This window comes from Amphiprion ocellaris, chromosome 11, assembly GCF_022539595.1.
Source record: "Amphiprion ocellaris isolate individual 3 ecotype Okinawa chromosome 11, ASM2253959v1, whole genome shotgun sequence".
In the NCBI taxonomy this organism is placed as follows: Eukaryota; Metazoa; Chordata; class Actinopteri; family Pomacentridae; genus Amphiprion; species Amphiprion ocellaris.
Window position 1 is genome coordinate 30,102,524 of NC_072776.1, and position 15,606 is coordinate 30,118,129.

General features: G+C 38.9%; 1 protein-coding gene across 2 annotated transcripts in view; it reads left to right on the top strand.

The window, feature by feature from the left end:
* Positions 1–14,830: 14,830 nt before the first annotated feature.
* The window catches only part of ndp (norrin cystine knot growth factor NDP), a 29,837-nt gene continuing 29,061 nt past the window's right edge, over positions 14,831–15,606 (top strand). The window contains exon 1 of one of the 2 annotated variants that reach the window (XM_035944875.2): positions 14,831–14,954. The gene's annotated coding sequence lies outside the window, so the exon portion shown is untranslated. Of the gene's footprint in view, positions 14,955–15,315; positions 15,599–15,606 lie in introns of those variants that run through there. The other variant, XM_023263143.3, reaches the window with a different exon arrangement.

Sequence of the window (15,606 nt, forward strand, 5' to 3'; positions counted from 1 at the left end):
TTAAAAATATTTGCAAAGACCTGTAGAAATAATGATATATTTTGCAGACTTTTTAAAAAAGTGCAATTTTATGGCTAAAGGTTGTAAAACAACAAATTATCATTCATAAAAACTGAGATTTTTTGTGTGGAAATTATTTATCGTTTTGGCCTGTTTATTTATTTTTTGCTTTTTTTTATATTAGACATGTAAATTAATATTTTTTTCTGTGATTTCACTAGATATTATCTACAATTTACCTAAACAGAAAAAAAATCTGGTTTAAAAACTCTAAATTCACAAAATTACAGCTGAAAACGTTGCTTTTCACAGTGGACGGTGTGTGAAACATCCTTCAGGATTAGACTGATAGTTTGCTGAATTTCATATATAATCTTCATTTAGGACTGTCGTTAATCTGTCATTGTTTTTCCTGTCTCTAACAAATCAATGAAAAGGCCAAAGCCAACAATGTGCTCAGATGTCTCTTAGTAATTCCTGTCTGCTGCCCAGACTGTACAGCGCAGTGACTCACTGATGTCTGGTTTTATAGGTTTTGGACAACGGTGCAGCTCTGTGACACAGAGGAAGATAGATCAGGCTTTGGATGCGCCGGCAGGACTTGTTAGAAGGATCACGTCTTTGTTTGAAGTTGGCTTGGAAGCACTCAGAGCCTTTTACAGTGGCGTATGTCATAAACAAAGCCGTTTCAAGGTGCAATCTTGATTTTCGCTCATGCATATGGCTGCTGTTCGGGGAGAACAGGATTTATTCCTAACATGGTAGAGCTGCTTTCTCCTATTTTGCACCCCGATCATGAAATAACCTTCAGAACACAGTGCAGCTTAATGATTTTGTCTCCTGGCAGAGTTCAAATCTCGGAAGCTATTTCTAAATTGGATTTTGTTTTATGTGTCTGTCGTCCTTTGGTTGTTGTTGTGCTTTGCTTCCATCTCATGTTTGTTGTTGTCGATTGTAAAAGTTTTTATAAGTGTATTATGGTGTGCCTTTATTGCTAGGTCTCCCTCTTAATAAGATCTTCCAGGCAGGACTGGACTGGCCTTTTTTTTAGCGAAATGAGCAATTAAATGATCTGTTTGCAGAGGACTATGGGTCAGAATGGCCAGAAAAGCTTGCCGCTCTTGCATGCTGCAAAGTCCGGCTGGATGTAGCAGGACATCCTGGTATTTTTGGCCCGCTACATTTGACATAGATGTATTGGGACGTACTAAATCTTTTTCTGGCGTACTATATAGTATGGTAGTATAATACTGGAACATGGCCTAAGTCTAAAATTAGCTGAGAACTTTGCAAAACAGGTGGTTGAGAAGAGCAAGCATGTGTCATAATTTGAAATTAGCTGCTGTACAGAGAGATTTAGTGTTGGAGGATGAACAGATAAATCAGCAGCACAGAGACAATGCAGATGTTTAAGTTCAGCAAATTTGTGTCTCAGTTATTATTATAAACTTGCTGTATCTTATCGGATGCAACAAAACAGAAGCATGGTGTTGGCATTATCATCGACCACCAGACTAGACTGGTATACAGTTTTGTTACACCACTTTTTGAAGGTGTTTATAATGTTTTCACTCTTTTAATCGTCTTGTTTCGCTCTCACTCATTAATTACACAGCTTTAGTAGTTTTTTGTGACATAGCTGATGTTTTCTTTGAAAACTCACACTTTTATCCATGTGCTAACATAACTGCACAAGGGTTTTCTAATCATCAATGAGCCTTTCAACACCATTAGCTAACACAATGTAGCATTAGAACACAGGAGTGATGGTTGCTGGAAATGTTCCTCTGTACCTCTATGGAGATATTCCATTAAAAATCAGCTGTTTCCAGCTAGAATAGTCATTTACCACATTAACAATGTCTACACTGTATTTCTGATTAATTTAATATTATCTTCATTGAAAAAAAAACTGCCTTTATTTCAAAAATAAGGACATTTGTAAGTGACCCCAAACTTCTGAACAGTAGTGTATATAATTAGGGTAAATGGGTAGTGTGTGTCCATCCCTGAGTAGTAACAATATGGTTAAAAATTGTAAGTTAAAGTGGTGCATTAAGAGTGTAACAGGACGCATTTACAATCAGGAGAATGTACATCCAGTATTCAAGTTGCTGTGACCACTGTGCATTATATTAGATAATTAATATGGATGCATTTGTGCAAAAAGCAGGAACTAATGATCGTTTTCTTTATGGATTGGTCTGCTTGTTGTTTTCTAGACGAATCCATTGATTCTTTGCAGAAACAGACAGGGGCATGAGTAAAGAACTGGCACTTTCGTTGAGATTATCTCCAATAAGAATATTGCAAGCTTTAACCTTGAATGCAGAGTATTTTTCAAGATACAAGGTCATCCTGGTGGTTGTCTGACTCATACAGTCTGATTAAATTCTGCTGCATTTACGGCAAGTGAATATTTTTCTGGTAGGTTTGCCAAAACATAAGAGACAGGCCAGACTCTTAAAACTAATCTAAATTCATTGTTTTGTAAATTTATATGATAGTTTCTTTGCTTTCATTGGATTTGTACGGTCCATATGAGGCCGTCTTCAAGCATCATCCCTGTTAAGCATCACGTTGACGAACACGTGAATCAAAGTTTGTACCAACGCAGGGATTAAGCTGTCCTGAAACCCCCTCCCTCATCATGTCTGCCCTCAGCATGTGTTGTGTTGTTTTGTGGTTTGCTTTCTGTTGCCTCTGCTCAGCACAAACAGAACATGGAGGCTGGCTGTAAAGAATCCCTTGTTTTGTCTCCGTTCTGCTTTACTGCTGCTCCGCTCAGGGCCGCTGCACTGTAAAAACCGATATGCAGGAAACTCACAAACGTCTCAGGGGGTGAAGAGGATCTGAGCGAGTTGTGCACGTGCGAATGTGTGTGTGCGTGCGTGCGTGTTAGCGTGCGTGGATGGCTTAATGCAAGTCTGATGGAGTCATGGCTAATCTATGAAGACTAAACAGATATCTGAGAACAGGAGGGGGAAAGTTTCTGTTTACTGGCGGCTTGCCTTTCTTTTCTCATGACAACAAATCTTCAACCTGGAAGACGCTCTCACATCACAGAGCACCTGCGTTCAGATGTTGTTTTCTCCAAATTCATCCCCCAAAGCAGCGGTTTTTGGCCCCACTGTTAGCTCTAAATACACTCCTGCTGGTATCATGTTTTAATTTGGTTGCTTCCTTCAATTTAAAACCCTAATTTTAGAAAGTCTTTGAGGTTCCGTAATGTGTTTATTTAAATAAAAAACATGCGTTACAAACCAAGAATGTATTCCAAATCCTTTTTTCTTTCAGTACATGCTGCAGCCGCCCTGACAGAGTATGCACTGCTGCATGCACTGTGCGTACAGCTGGGACATACTATTTCATCATAATATTGCGCCTTAAGTTTTGACCATCCTGCTCATATATCCACTGCAGTCTCTAGTGTGAAATGAGTTGTCATCTGTTTGTGTGCTCTTGGCGGCGAAAGCGTGTTCATGCTCGCACAACACACCATGACGTTTGTAAGACTGTGGGTCAACGTGTTGGCCTGCGAACTGCAATGTGACCAGATGTAGTACAACATCGAGGTATTTTTGGCACGTTGCTTTTGACATTCTATATATCAGGGACGTAATAAATCTTTATTTGACGTACCATACAGTATGTATAGCGCGGGTGTTGGAACACACTCATATAAGCAGCTATGTGAAGCTGTGAAGTGCTAACATTAGCGTGCTAGCATGGTTACAGTGTGGATGTTTAGCAGGCATGATGTTCCCCATGTTTATCTTCTTCGTTAATCATGCTAGCATTTTCACACAGTACAAATAAAACGGATGGAAATGTCATTAGTTTTGCATGCATTGGATCTATAACTGAAGTTAAGTATATCATCATTAGAGACATCTTGTGAAGTCATGAAGATCTGTAGACAGTTTCTTGGCAACCCATGCAATAATAGCCAAGACATCTCATTTTCCTAAAGGTTAAAAGGTAAAACTCAGTGGCTATATCTGCTTTAATATATTTTCATTTTAAGACATTTTAACACCTGCATCCAGACAAGTTTATTTGCTCAATTTCAGTGATTATATCTTTGCATACTAATGTGACCTAAAATGCATTTTTCATGACTGTTCTCATACATTCGGCATGCAGAACGAAGCATGTAAGTAGTTGTAGAAAACACAACAGAGTCAGAACAGCAATAATGAAAAGTAAGACCAGAGAATTCCTCAACTGCACAACAACCAGCACAGATTACAAGCTCAGCAACACCTGTCATTTATTATCTATATTGAATTAACCACTCATATTCTACTAGGGCAGCAACCTGTGGGTATTTTCATTGTCCATTCTTATGATTTGGTAATTTGTGTTTTCCAGAGCTCAAGATGTCCTCCTCATATGGCTTATTTAGTCCACAACAACAACAACAAATCAGTTTACTGTCACAGAGGAGGAAAGAAACCAGAACATATTCACAGTTAAGAAGCTGAAATCTGAGAACTTTGACATTTCATCTTTAAGAATTAGTCAAAATGACTAATCGATTATAAAAATAGTTGGCAAAAAATTTAGCAGTTGACAAAAAATTGACAAATTGATTTATTGTTGAGCTCTATCCTGTGTTTTTGTTTACTTCTGGCAATCAGTCGAGTCATAGGAAAATGACGAATCAGACAGTGAACTTGTGTGTCTGCTTCTTGCTTTCCGGTCCTTTCTAAGCTTCTACCCGTCCAAATGACAACAAATTTTCCAACTAAAGTCAGCAGCACTTCTAAAATTCTCTGTTTTAGGGGTTTTCAGAGTCCTGTATACGGTAGGCCTTTCAAAATGAAAACATAATAGTGTGGATGTGGCCTGAGATTCTGGAGGAACAATGCTGACATTTAGATATTTAGCACGTGGCTTGAACATGAGCTCGGATATCAACAGGACGCGCTGGAATGATGTTGTATAGATCAGTGAGAACCACATTGTTTGTTTCCTATTAACAAAGCCTGTGAATGAACATTGGACTTTTACATCACTCACACAAACCAGACAACTAATAATAAGGATATATTCACTAAATTTGACAATACAGTGTACTGTACGAGAATCAATGACTTTACCAGTAAACCCTCCTTTTAGCCTCCTAATAATGGGTTTGGATTGGTAATAACATACTTCCTAGGAAACATGTCTTCTATTATTGCACATGATTAAACTTGGCATGTTCCCAACACAAACCTTTGAAAACTACAATTGTAACTTGGATTGATTGGAAATAGAGAAGGTGTTTCCTCAGAAGTATGTAATTATATTTGAGTCCTTTCCAACCTACTATGTAGTCAGCCTTAAATAGTTGAGTTATTGGGTAACAGTGGAAGCTTTTCCTGCCATTGTCCTGTGGTAATTAACCAATAATGTACTAAATATGACCATATATTTAAGAGGTAAACACACATCAGGTAACTGTGAAAGAAAAGTTTTCCCATTTTGGTAGGAGACAAATTACCTCCATTGACTTGTTGTTTGGTGTTTGTTAGTGTGATTGAAACCTGTCAGTCTGAATAATAGCTGGGTTCAAACGGTGCCTAAGCTTTTGCAAGACGGGAGATATTTTTGTGGGTCTACTTTTAACTTTGCACGTACAAAACAGACTCTTGTTGTGAAGTGAATCAGCTAAGACTGGTGTCCACGTACCTGCTGGCTCCTCCTCATGAAGAAGTCCGTTGGTGTTGGATGCCGTCACCGTCCCAGAAGGGCTGTAGAGACGGAGCGGCTTGTTAAGCGCTGCACCAGACTGGAGGCCCTCTGAAACGGCACTTCTATAGAGATGAAGAGATTGTAGTGGACTGTTTTTGGCTGCTCTCCCTCATTCCAGTGATTCCTCGGTGTCTATGGGCATTGGCAGTGAGAGCGGGGTGGAAGCAGCGAGGACTAAGGCTTAGACCTCTCTTTACAGGGTCAGCCACTGCCCCAGGTGCACATGGGGAAACACTTAGCTGCTCTCTTATTGTTCCATATCTCCCTGTGTCTTTCACTTTCTCTCTTTTATCCCCATCTCTCTCCATGAACCCCTCACCCAGGGGTGTTGTTCTCATTCCACATGCAATATTATGCACATGACCGTGTGTGTTTGTGTTTAAATGAGTGTTAAGGTCATTACTACACTGTGGTCCGCCCTCAATGCGTCCTCATCGTTATCTGAGACGTGTGGTTTCTCTTTGATACCAGCGTTTTATTCCTGCGCTAGACATTATCCCTTCATTCTGAGCGCTTACACTGGCTAACTGTGTTTCTCCCTGAACTCCATAACCAGACCTGCTAGGCTCATCAAACATCGTTTGTCTTTGGCAGCTGCTGTGACATTACTTTACCTGGTCAAGAACAGAGAAAGTTATTCTACACCAGCTGTAAATTACAACTATGGGACTATTTTTGTCAGACGTTTGGCTCCCAGTGGAGACCATTTCGGAGGCAAACATGCCTGTTTTTCTGTTGCTCACCGGTCCACATAAATCTCCCAAAATTATAGCTGGCTTCCATTTTTTCTCATGTAGCTTAAAATAAAGCTGAAAATCAATCTTCCAAATGAAGAATGAATATCTTTATGTGGCATCAGTCAGTCCAAAGCTTTGTGTTTTGTCACAGACAGGGAATTTAATGATTTAGTAATCAATCAACTGTTTTTAATCATGTAATCAATTTTAGAATATATTAACTGATACAGCAGAAGACAAGGGACATGCGTTAGATTTGTTGTAGTAGCTGGTTGTTCCACCAAGTGAAGCCTCTTACTGTTGAGGGAAATGGAGTTACAGGTGTGTTTGCTGGCCGTCCATAAAATGAATGCACCTATGCCAAGAACATGCAAGCCGTGAACACAACCCAAAACCTCACAGACTTATGTAATTAGTTAAAGATGCTGTTCTTGGCTTTGGAAAATTACTTTTTTTCTACTACAGTAATAAGTAAGGATTTAAAAGATTAAAATAGATTTAAAATAGGAATTGATTAAGTGATGTTAATAATTGAATCAATTAAAAACGTATTAATAGATAAGGCAGAAGATAAAGGACATGCATGTCAGTAATAGTTTTGTAGATTTGTTGTAGTAGCTGGTTGTTCCACCAGTTGGAGCCTCTTACTGTTTAGGGAGATGGAGTTACAGGTGTGTTTGCTGGTCATCCATAAAATAAATGCACCTATGCCAAGAACATGCTAGCCGAGAATACAAACTGAAACTCCACAGACTATTTTTTCTACTATAGTAGTAAGTACAGATTTAAAAGATTAAAATATTAATTGATTAATTACGGTCAATAATTTATTCCATTAAAACACATTAATATATAAGGCAGAAGATAAAGGACATGTATGGTAGTAAAAGTTTTGTAGATTTGTTGTAGTGCCTGGTTGTTCCACCAGGTGGAGCCACTTACTGTTTAATGCTGTGTAGTTAGCCGTGTTTGCTGACCACCTATAAGCCACAAGTCACCCATATGTACCTACAACAAAAACATGCTAGCTATGAACACAAACTGAAACCGCACAAGCTAATGTACTTAGTAAAGGATGTGGTCGTTGGATAAAATTTGGTAGTAAGTAGAGATTATAATGATAAATTGTAAACAGATTAATTGTTGTTAATAATTAAACAATTCAAACATATTATTTAATAAGGTGGAAGATGAAGGATATGCATGTCAGTAAAAGTATTGTCGAGTTATTATCGTACCTGGTTGTTCCATCGTTTACGGTTCAGTGAAATGGAGTTACATGTGTGTTTGCTGCCCACCCATAAAACAACCACACCTCCGTGCTGTCTAGCTGCTAACTGTAGCGGTCATGTTGATGAACTCTGCAACATCACGTTGTAAAAAGGTGTCTGGTGGCTGTCTGGTGTAGCTAGCCACCGGAGGCTCATGCCAATGCTAAGCTAGCAAATTCAAATGCTAACACTGGCCGGGAGTTTCTGTCAGCAGAGACGATGCTAAAGTTTAGGAACAGCAGGACTCTGATCACAAGCTTCCAGAAACATTAAAGTGATGAAGTGTGTTGGCAACACTCTGCTCTGAGTATAAATCCCTTTTGGAGGTGGCAGTAAAAACTAACAGATTTCCTGGACTGATGAAGTTGCTGCGACAGTATTTGTGGACATCTGTTCCAGCTGAGCAGCCATTTCCAGCGATGAATAAGTTACTGCATCATATAGATCAGCTGTGAGGATTATTTTGATATCGAGCCACCATGGAGACGTTATTCCCTTTACAGGTTATTTACTGTGGAAAACCGCAGCTCGTTTGCAGTTTTTAATATTTTGGATTTTGTTGGAGCAATTGTTGAAAAGCAATTTAAAATGAAGTAATTATTTTTCTGCTGTTTCATTTATCATTCAAATAACCTGGTGTTTACATTAACCGTTCTTCACATTCCTAATGTAACTGAGCTGTTTTTCTGGCAAACATTAACTGTCAATGTTTAAAAATGGTTTTATCAGCATATGGAAAACTGTCTATTTCAACGATTAAGCGGTTATTCATTGATAACATGGCACGGTATCGGCATTGCTATTAGGAAGGAACAGTTCATCAAAATATTAATTAATTTGCAGTATGTTGAAGTGCAGCATCCAAATCACAGCAGCTGCAGCTTCGTGATGAAGGTAATGTGTCAGAAAATACCATTAGAAATGAAGCATCGTGGTGCTACAGAGATGCTGCAAATCATACTCTCCAGATGTAAGGGAGCTTATTTTTTTAGTGGAAAAGTAATGCAGACATGATTGTGACTGATATCATGATTGCAGTACTGGTTGAAATAATGGCAATTATTATCTCCATCATCAAGTCAAATCAAGTTTATTTATATTGCACATTTAAAAACCATCAGAGTTGACCACAGTGCTGCACATGTTAGCAGTCAGGCAGCAACAAAACAAGTGCAAAAAGCAACCTGTTTCAATTTGTTTAAGAGAATATAATAGTGTAAAATATTAAAACAAGGCAAAATCAGAGTCAGAATCAAAACAACATAAGTTATAATACCAAAGTTTAAAACAAAATAAATACTAAATACTAAATAGACTATTAGGAAATACCAAGAGCCATTGAAAACATCTTGAGATTTTTCTTGGAAATGTCAGTGGAATAAGAACTTTTTATTGCAAGAAGAAGGCTCACAGTTAATAGGTCTGGGATCTAATTTTTTTTTCTGTCAAGACAAAATATTGTTTCTCCAGTGATTAATTAAGAGCAGGTTTCAGGCCATCCTGAGAGAAAAACAGTGGTAGAAGAAAGCCTGAAAAGATAGAGGTAAACTCTTGAAATAGGCTCTCCTTCAATGAAAGAATAAGACTGACTGAGATATTTAATGCTTCAGATAAATTGTGATTTTTCGCATATCATTCACCCCTTATTTCTATCATCAAACCAAATCAAGTTTATCAATAATGCACATTTAAAAACCATCAGAGTTGACTAATGTGCTGCACATGTTAACAATGGCAGCAACAAAATAAGTGCAAAAAGCAATACATTTGTAAAAAAAAAGAGAGAATAATAAAAAAGTGTAAATATATATATATATATATATATATATATATATATATATATATATATATATATATATGTATATATATATATATATATATATATATATATATATATTAATAACATTAAGAAATACCAAGCCATTGAAACATCTTGATATTTTTCTTGGAAATATCAGCGGAAGAGGAACTTTTTATTGTAAAAAGAAGGCTCTACTCACAGATAATGGCTCGTGGGTCACATTTTTTTTCAGTCAAGTTAAAAAAAGGTTTCTCCAGTGACTGATTGATTGGTTTCAGGTCATTTGGAATCCCATTTTTATAGGAAGTAAATGCTGGCAGAATAAAGTCTGAAAAGACAGAGATAAAGTCTTAAATATGCTGAAATTTAATTCTTCAGATAAGCAGAAACTTGTTGAAACAATTGTGATTTTTTTTTGGCATATTGTCACCTTATCTCTATCATCAAATCAAGTTTATTTATATTGCACATTTTAAAACATCAGAATTGACCAAAGTGTTGCACGCTAGCAGTCAGGCAGCAACGAAATAAATGCAAAAAGCAATACATTTGTTTAAAAAAAAAAAGAGAGAATAGATTATTTAAGGTGACCAGATTTTGATTACCTAAAACCAGGACACTCGGCAATGAGATACTCAACTGGTACTCGAAGTTTACTTGGGTTAGTGGCCCAATGAAAAACAATGAAAACCAGGACATTTTCATCACTTTATAAAAACAACCAGGATGTCCAGGACAGGACATGAAAACATGGCATGTCCTGGGAAAACAGGACGTTTGGTCACCCTAAATTACTACATCAAGGCAAAATCTGAATCAAAACATGATAAGATCAAAGTTTAACATAAAAAACTAAAAAATTGTAACATTAGGAAATACCAAAAGCCAATGAAAACATCTTGATATTTTTCTTGGAAATGGAACTTTGTATTGCGAGATGAAGACTCTACTTACAGATAATAGCTCTTGGATCTTTTTTTTTTTTTTTGTCAGGTAAAAAAAGTTTCTCCAGTGATTCAGAGCAGGTTTCAGGCCATTCTGAGAAGTAAACATTGGTAGCAAACGGTGTTGCGAAATATCTTCAAATACCTTCTATTTTTGCCTATTTGTTTCACGTAAATGTTTCAGATCATCAGGCTAATTTTAATATACAAGGCAGATAACCCAAGAAAACACAAAATGCAGTTTTTATATCATGATTTCATTTATTGAAGGAACAATGCTGTCCAGCCCATTTTGCCCTATATGAAAAAGTAATTACCCCCTTAGTTGCCAATCTACCAAATGACCATATCCATTTGGCAGGTGGGTTCAATTTCACCATCCACACCCTGGTATGACTACTGCCAGGCTTGTTGGACCTAAACATCACTTAAACAGAACCTGTCAGCATTGTGAAGTAGCACTTAAGTGTGAGAAATACTTTTTCACAGCACTGTATAGTCTGAAAAAATAGTGGTGACAGCTTGAAAGAAAAAGTCTAGCTGAGATAGTTATGGGTCATTCTAGAATTGGAGAACATTTTACATTCCACCCATCAAATTTCAAATAATCCATATACAAAATACTAAAACATGAAGTTGTTGTGGAAATTTTCTTGTCCTGAGACCAAATCTAAAGAAAATGGAAAAGAATGTTTGAAAATGTTTTTGAAAATACTGAATAAGTCTGGAGTTCCTCCTAAAATGCCATTTTTCTCTTGTCCCATAAAACAGTTAAAATGAAATTTAAATCTCCTTTCTTGATGTTATTTTTTTCATTGATATCTCTTGTAATTGTGGGAACATTTTTTTAGCCAACATAATATTTAAAATAATAATTATTATACATGGAACACGTGTCCCACAACAACCCTGTTAGCATAACCTTTTTAGCTGGTAGAAGAAGAAGAAAACAGTGAATCACATGAATCGCTGGAAGTAACATCTTCAAACTCTTTTCCAAAAGAATGGGTAGAGCAAAGGTATGTCCTCTCTTCTAGTTTTCATATATTCATAAGATTGTCAGCGTTGCTTGAACGTCTCACTCTACCTCATATTATCAGGATCAGACTAATTCTTTGGACTGTTTTCCATCAGTCAGTTTGTCCTCTTGGTCAGCAGTAACAGCAGCTAAATATCTAGCTTCTACTGCTGAGAAAAAGATCACATTAGCATGGATTAGCAACCCTGCTACTGTGATTAGAGTAGGGTTAGCAAACAACACATAAAACATGGAATAAAAATGGTACCACTGATGTGTAAGCTGAGCCAATCAAGCCTTTGATAGTTTATTACCTATTATTGATGAAAATATAGCAGAAAATTGTCAGACAATCTGTATTTTGCAAAAATTTTGAAGCCCAAATGTCCTCCAATTCTGAAATGACCCATATATATTTCTTCAGATAAGGAATCAGAGTTCTGCTGTTGTCTCGACCTAAATTCCTGGACAGAGATAAACATGGCTGGTGTCGGAGCTGTGATGTGACCCTGCCCTGTTAATCCCGTCCTGATGGGGAGATGACTCAGGTCCAGTCAGCTCCAGTCACAGCTCAGATGTTGAAGGACCAGACTGCCTACAGCCAAGGTGGGACTCCGTCAGGACTGGGACATCTGTCACATCACCCTCCTAATAGTCATTGGCTTATACGCTGATGTAACCACGGCGCAACCCGAACCTGCGGCTACAGGCTACGTTCCAAAATGCTCACCGGGCCATGACATTACCCCACAAATGGGCCTGAAGAGTGGCGTAAGTAAGGAGTTTATCATAATCTTATGAGGCAAGTCACCTGTCAGCAGCTGCCCCGTAGCCGCAACATTGCTTTACTTTTTATTACTGTCCATTTAGCACCTAATGGCCACAGAAAGTGAAGGAGTTTGTGCAAGTTGTCAGAATTCTGCTTTTGTGGCGGTTTGTCATCCCAGCGTTTCAGCTGCTTTCCCTCAATACATCCTGCTGGCTTCTTCCCTGCCTCCTTCTCACCCCACCCTCGTCCCTCTCCGCATATGGGATTCACATTTGGCTTGGGCCGAAGGCTTTCTTAATGTGATATTATGATACATTATCTGAAGCCATTTACTCCCTGTCACCACCTCTCATGTGGACACAAGCTGAGCACGCAGAGGAGAGGCGGTCAGACTCTGTCCAGGTGAGTTATGACCATTTAATTTGACACTGTTCGCAGCGGTGATCATTTACAAGGCCTGAAAGTGTAATCAAAATACAAACTGTGCTGACGTGGGTCCCTCGCTCTCCCTTTCTCTCCAGGAGGCTGTTGGTGGTGGATAAGTTTTCAGCCTCTCCTGCTGCCGGCTGTAAATCGCCTCTGTCGAAGGTGTGTGTGTGTGTGTGTGTGTGTGTGTGTGTGTGTGTGTGTGTGTGTGTGTGTGTGTGTGTGTGTGCGTGTGCGTGTGTGTGTGTGTGCGTGTGCGTGTGTGCGTGAGGGAACAGAAGGTGAGAAATTTGGGGGTCAGCCGAGGTCTTTCAGGTAATTGTGCTTCTTAAACTTTTGACCCACTAAGCCCTACTTAGTGTGGTTCAGCTTGCTCCCCTTATTTCCCCGGAGAGTTTTCAACTCCCGCATACCAGGACATGTGTGTGTTTGTGTGTTTGTGCTCGATGTAATAAGTGTCTGAACATGTGCTGTCGGCCTCACGCAGCTCATGTTATTCTTTTTCACCTTTTTTTCTCTTTTTTCTCTCGCTGTTATTCCCACACTGTTTCCTTATTTAATCAGGCTTTGAAAAATGCATGAGTTTGTCTTGTTGTCTGGTCCCAAACCTCACCTCCCACTCAGTGTCTGGGAGAAACATATAGAAAAAAATGTGTCCTCAGTGCTCAGGCAGTAAAAGACGTGACTTGTTTGTCTGGCTGCATCTTCTATTCTTCTTATATCTGTGTTGTCGGTGTCAGTTTTTCCAGTTGCACCGCTTCTTTTGGTAACTTTTTTGATAAATCATCCAAACTGCAAACAGTCCAGAAATGCAGGGAGCGACTGATGTAATATATCGCAATAAATTGGCTGCCGTTTGTAGTCACAGAGAAGGCATGGCTCTCAGGATAACCTTCGTTTTTAGCTTTCCGTTCCTCGTAGTTTGTCCCTTTTTATATTTTCGCTCTGTCTGTCCTCATATTGAGCCATTTGAGAATGATGGATGAGGCTGTTACCGTTTGGATCTGGGCTATATTGCTGTTGTTTTCATTATTTCCAAACATACAGGCATGACACAGCCACGTAATTATTTACAGATGAAGACAAATATGCAAAAATGAAATATCCTCCAAGTGACCTACTGGGTCCTGTGTATTTTTAAAAACATGAGTGATGAAATCATTGGATTTTTTGGACTTAAATGCTCATGAAGTGTTTGGTATTTTAACTGTCTGAAGCCCAACACCTGCTGGTGGATTTATAAAGCACATTTTCTTATAAAAAAGAAAAAAAGAAAAAAAAAAGCACCAAAATTACGCAATTTATCAGCGAAAGGCACTGTGTAAACATTAGGAATCATCAGATTATCAACTTTCCATGATGTTTAAATCATGTTATGTGCGACATACGGTTCTGTCAGGAAAAATAACCAAATCTGAAGGTTAAATTATGATTTCTCATCTAAATCGTTTTATTCTACAGGTCAGGGTTCTCAGCCATGACCAACATGAACATGACAAAAATTCAGTAAGTTTTAGGCAGAACTGCAGGCAGTGTTTCCACAGAGCAGAGAGGAGGCAACAAGAGAGATGAAGAGGAAAATAAAACCTACTGGATCAGTCAAATAAATGCAACATGGCTCAGAAATGGTGAACAGAGGAGCAAGTAGTTGGATGATACATTCAACATGGTGAAACATCTTTCTAGAGTTACTGTGCTGAGTTTGTGTTTGTAAAGGTTGTAAAAATGTAAATAGAATAGTTAAATAGCCTAAAGTATGTAGAAGTCGGAAGTAGGAAAATGTTGGATATGTTCCAAAGTTTAAAAATTTTTCTCAGACAAATAATCCAAGAAAGTCAGCTTTCATTTCTGTCTTTTTTCTGATTCGTGACATCTTAACTATGTCATACTTTACAGGAGACATTTTTGAGTTTTCTCCACTTCTAGTCATGGTCGTTCTGTTTCCACAGAGGTGCAGGACTTTATACTGCAGTGAAAAATGAACCCACTGTGTGGAAAAATGTGACAGGAGCGAAAAAAAAAAAAGACCTGCCCAGAAGCTGCTTGGGGTTCAGAGAGTTAACTCTTCATTTGGTTGTGATTTGGAACAAACGAAAAACGTTCAGGATGAGTGAAGCTGAACATGCTTTGTTTTCTCTTCTTCTTACGCTGACATATTCAAGATACTCAATCATTTTGCCTGCAGGTAAAAGAAGATCTCAGCAGCATTACAGCAGAGAGGCTCCCGTCAGGAGGAGATTTCTGAGGTGAGTTTAACTCTTCTTCTTCTTCTTATCTTCCCCCCTCCTCACCCACCTGCACACCCCCCTCAGCAGGAGAAAGCGCGTGAAGAGCAAGGGCCACGAGGGCCAGTTGTTTTTAAATAAACTAAATCTGCTAACAGTTTTATAACCCTGACCTCGTAAAACTGGCTGCAGCTTTTGGTCAGCTCTCTCCTGATGGGCCGAGCAGAGCCGTCCAGGCCTGGAATTCCCATTTGCTGCTGTGGAGCGTGTCGGTGCGTCAGCTGGTGTGTCTGAGAGAGAGGGAGAGAGAGAGGGAGAGAGAGAGAGAGAGAGAAAGAAAGGGCGTATGATATACGATTGCTGTGTCACGATCCACATGTGACGAGCGTCCTCACAGGCAGACCAGCATCCAGCCTGCTGCTGCTGCTGCTGCTGCTGCTGCTGCTCCTCTTTCTGGAGATTTCCCTGTTTGAGGAAAAGTGAGGGGGAGAGGGAGGTGAGAGAGACACCGAGGGAGGAGAGAGTAGCTCAGACAATCAGAGTGTGTGAGAGAGAGAGAGAGAGAGAGAGGAGCTGGCTGGGAAACAATAGTTGAACAACAAATCCAGTGTTGCATGCAGCCTCTGTGGATGCCTCTGCTGTCTTTCTGCTGCCGGGCGCTCAAGGTAAGAAC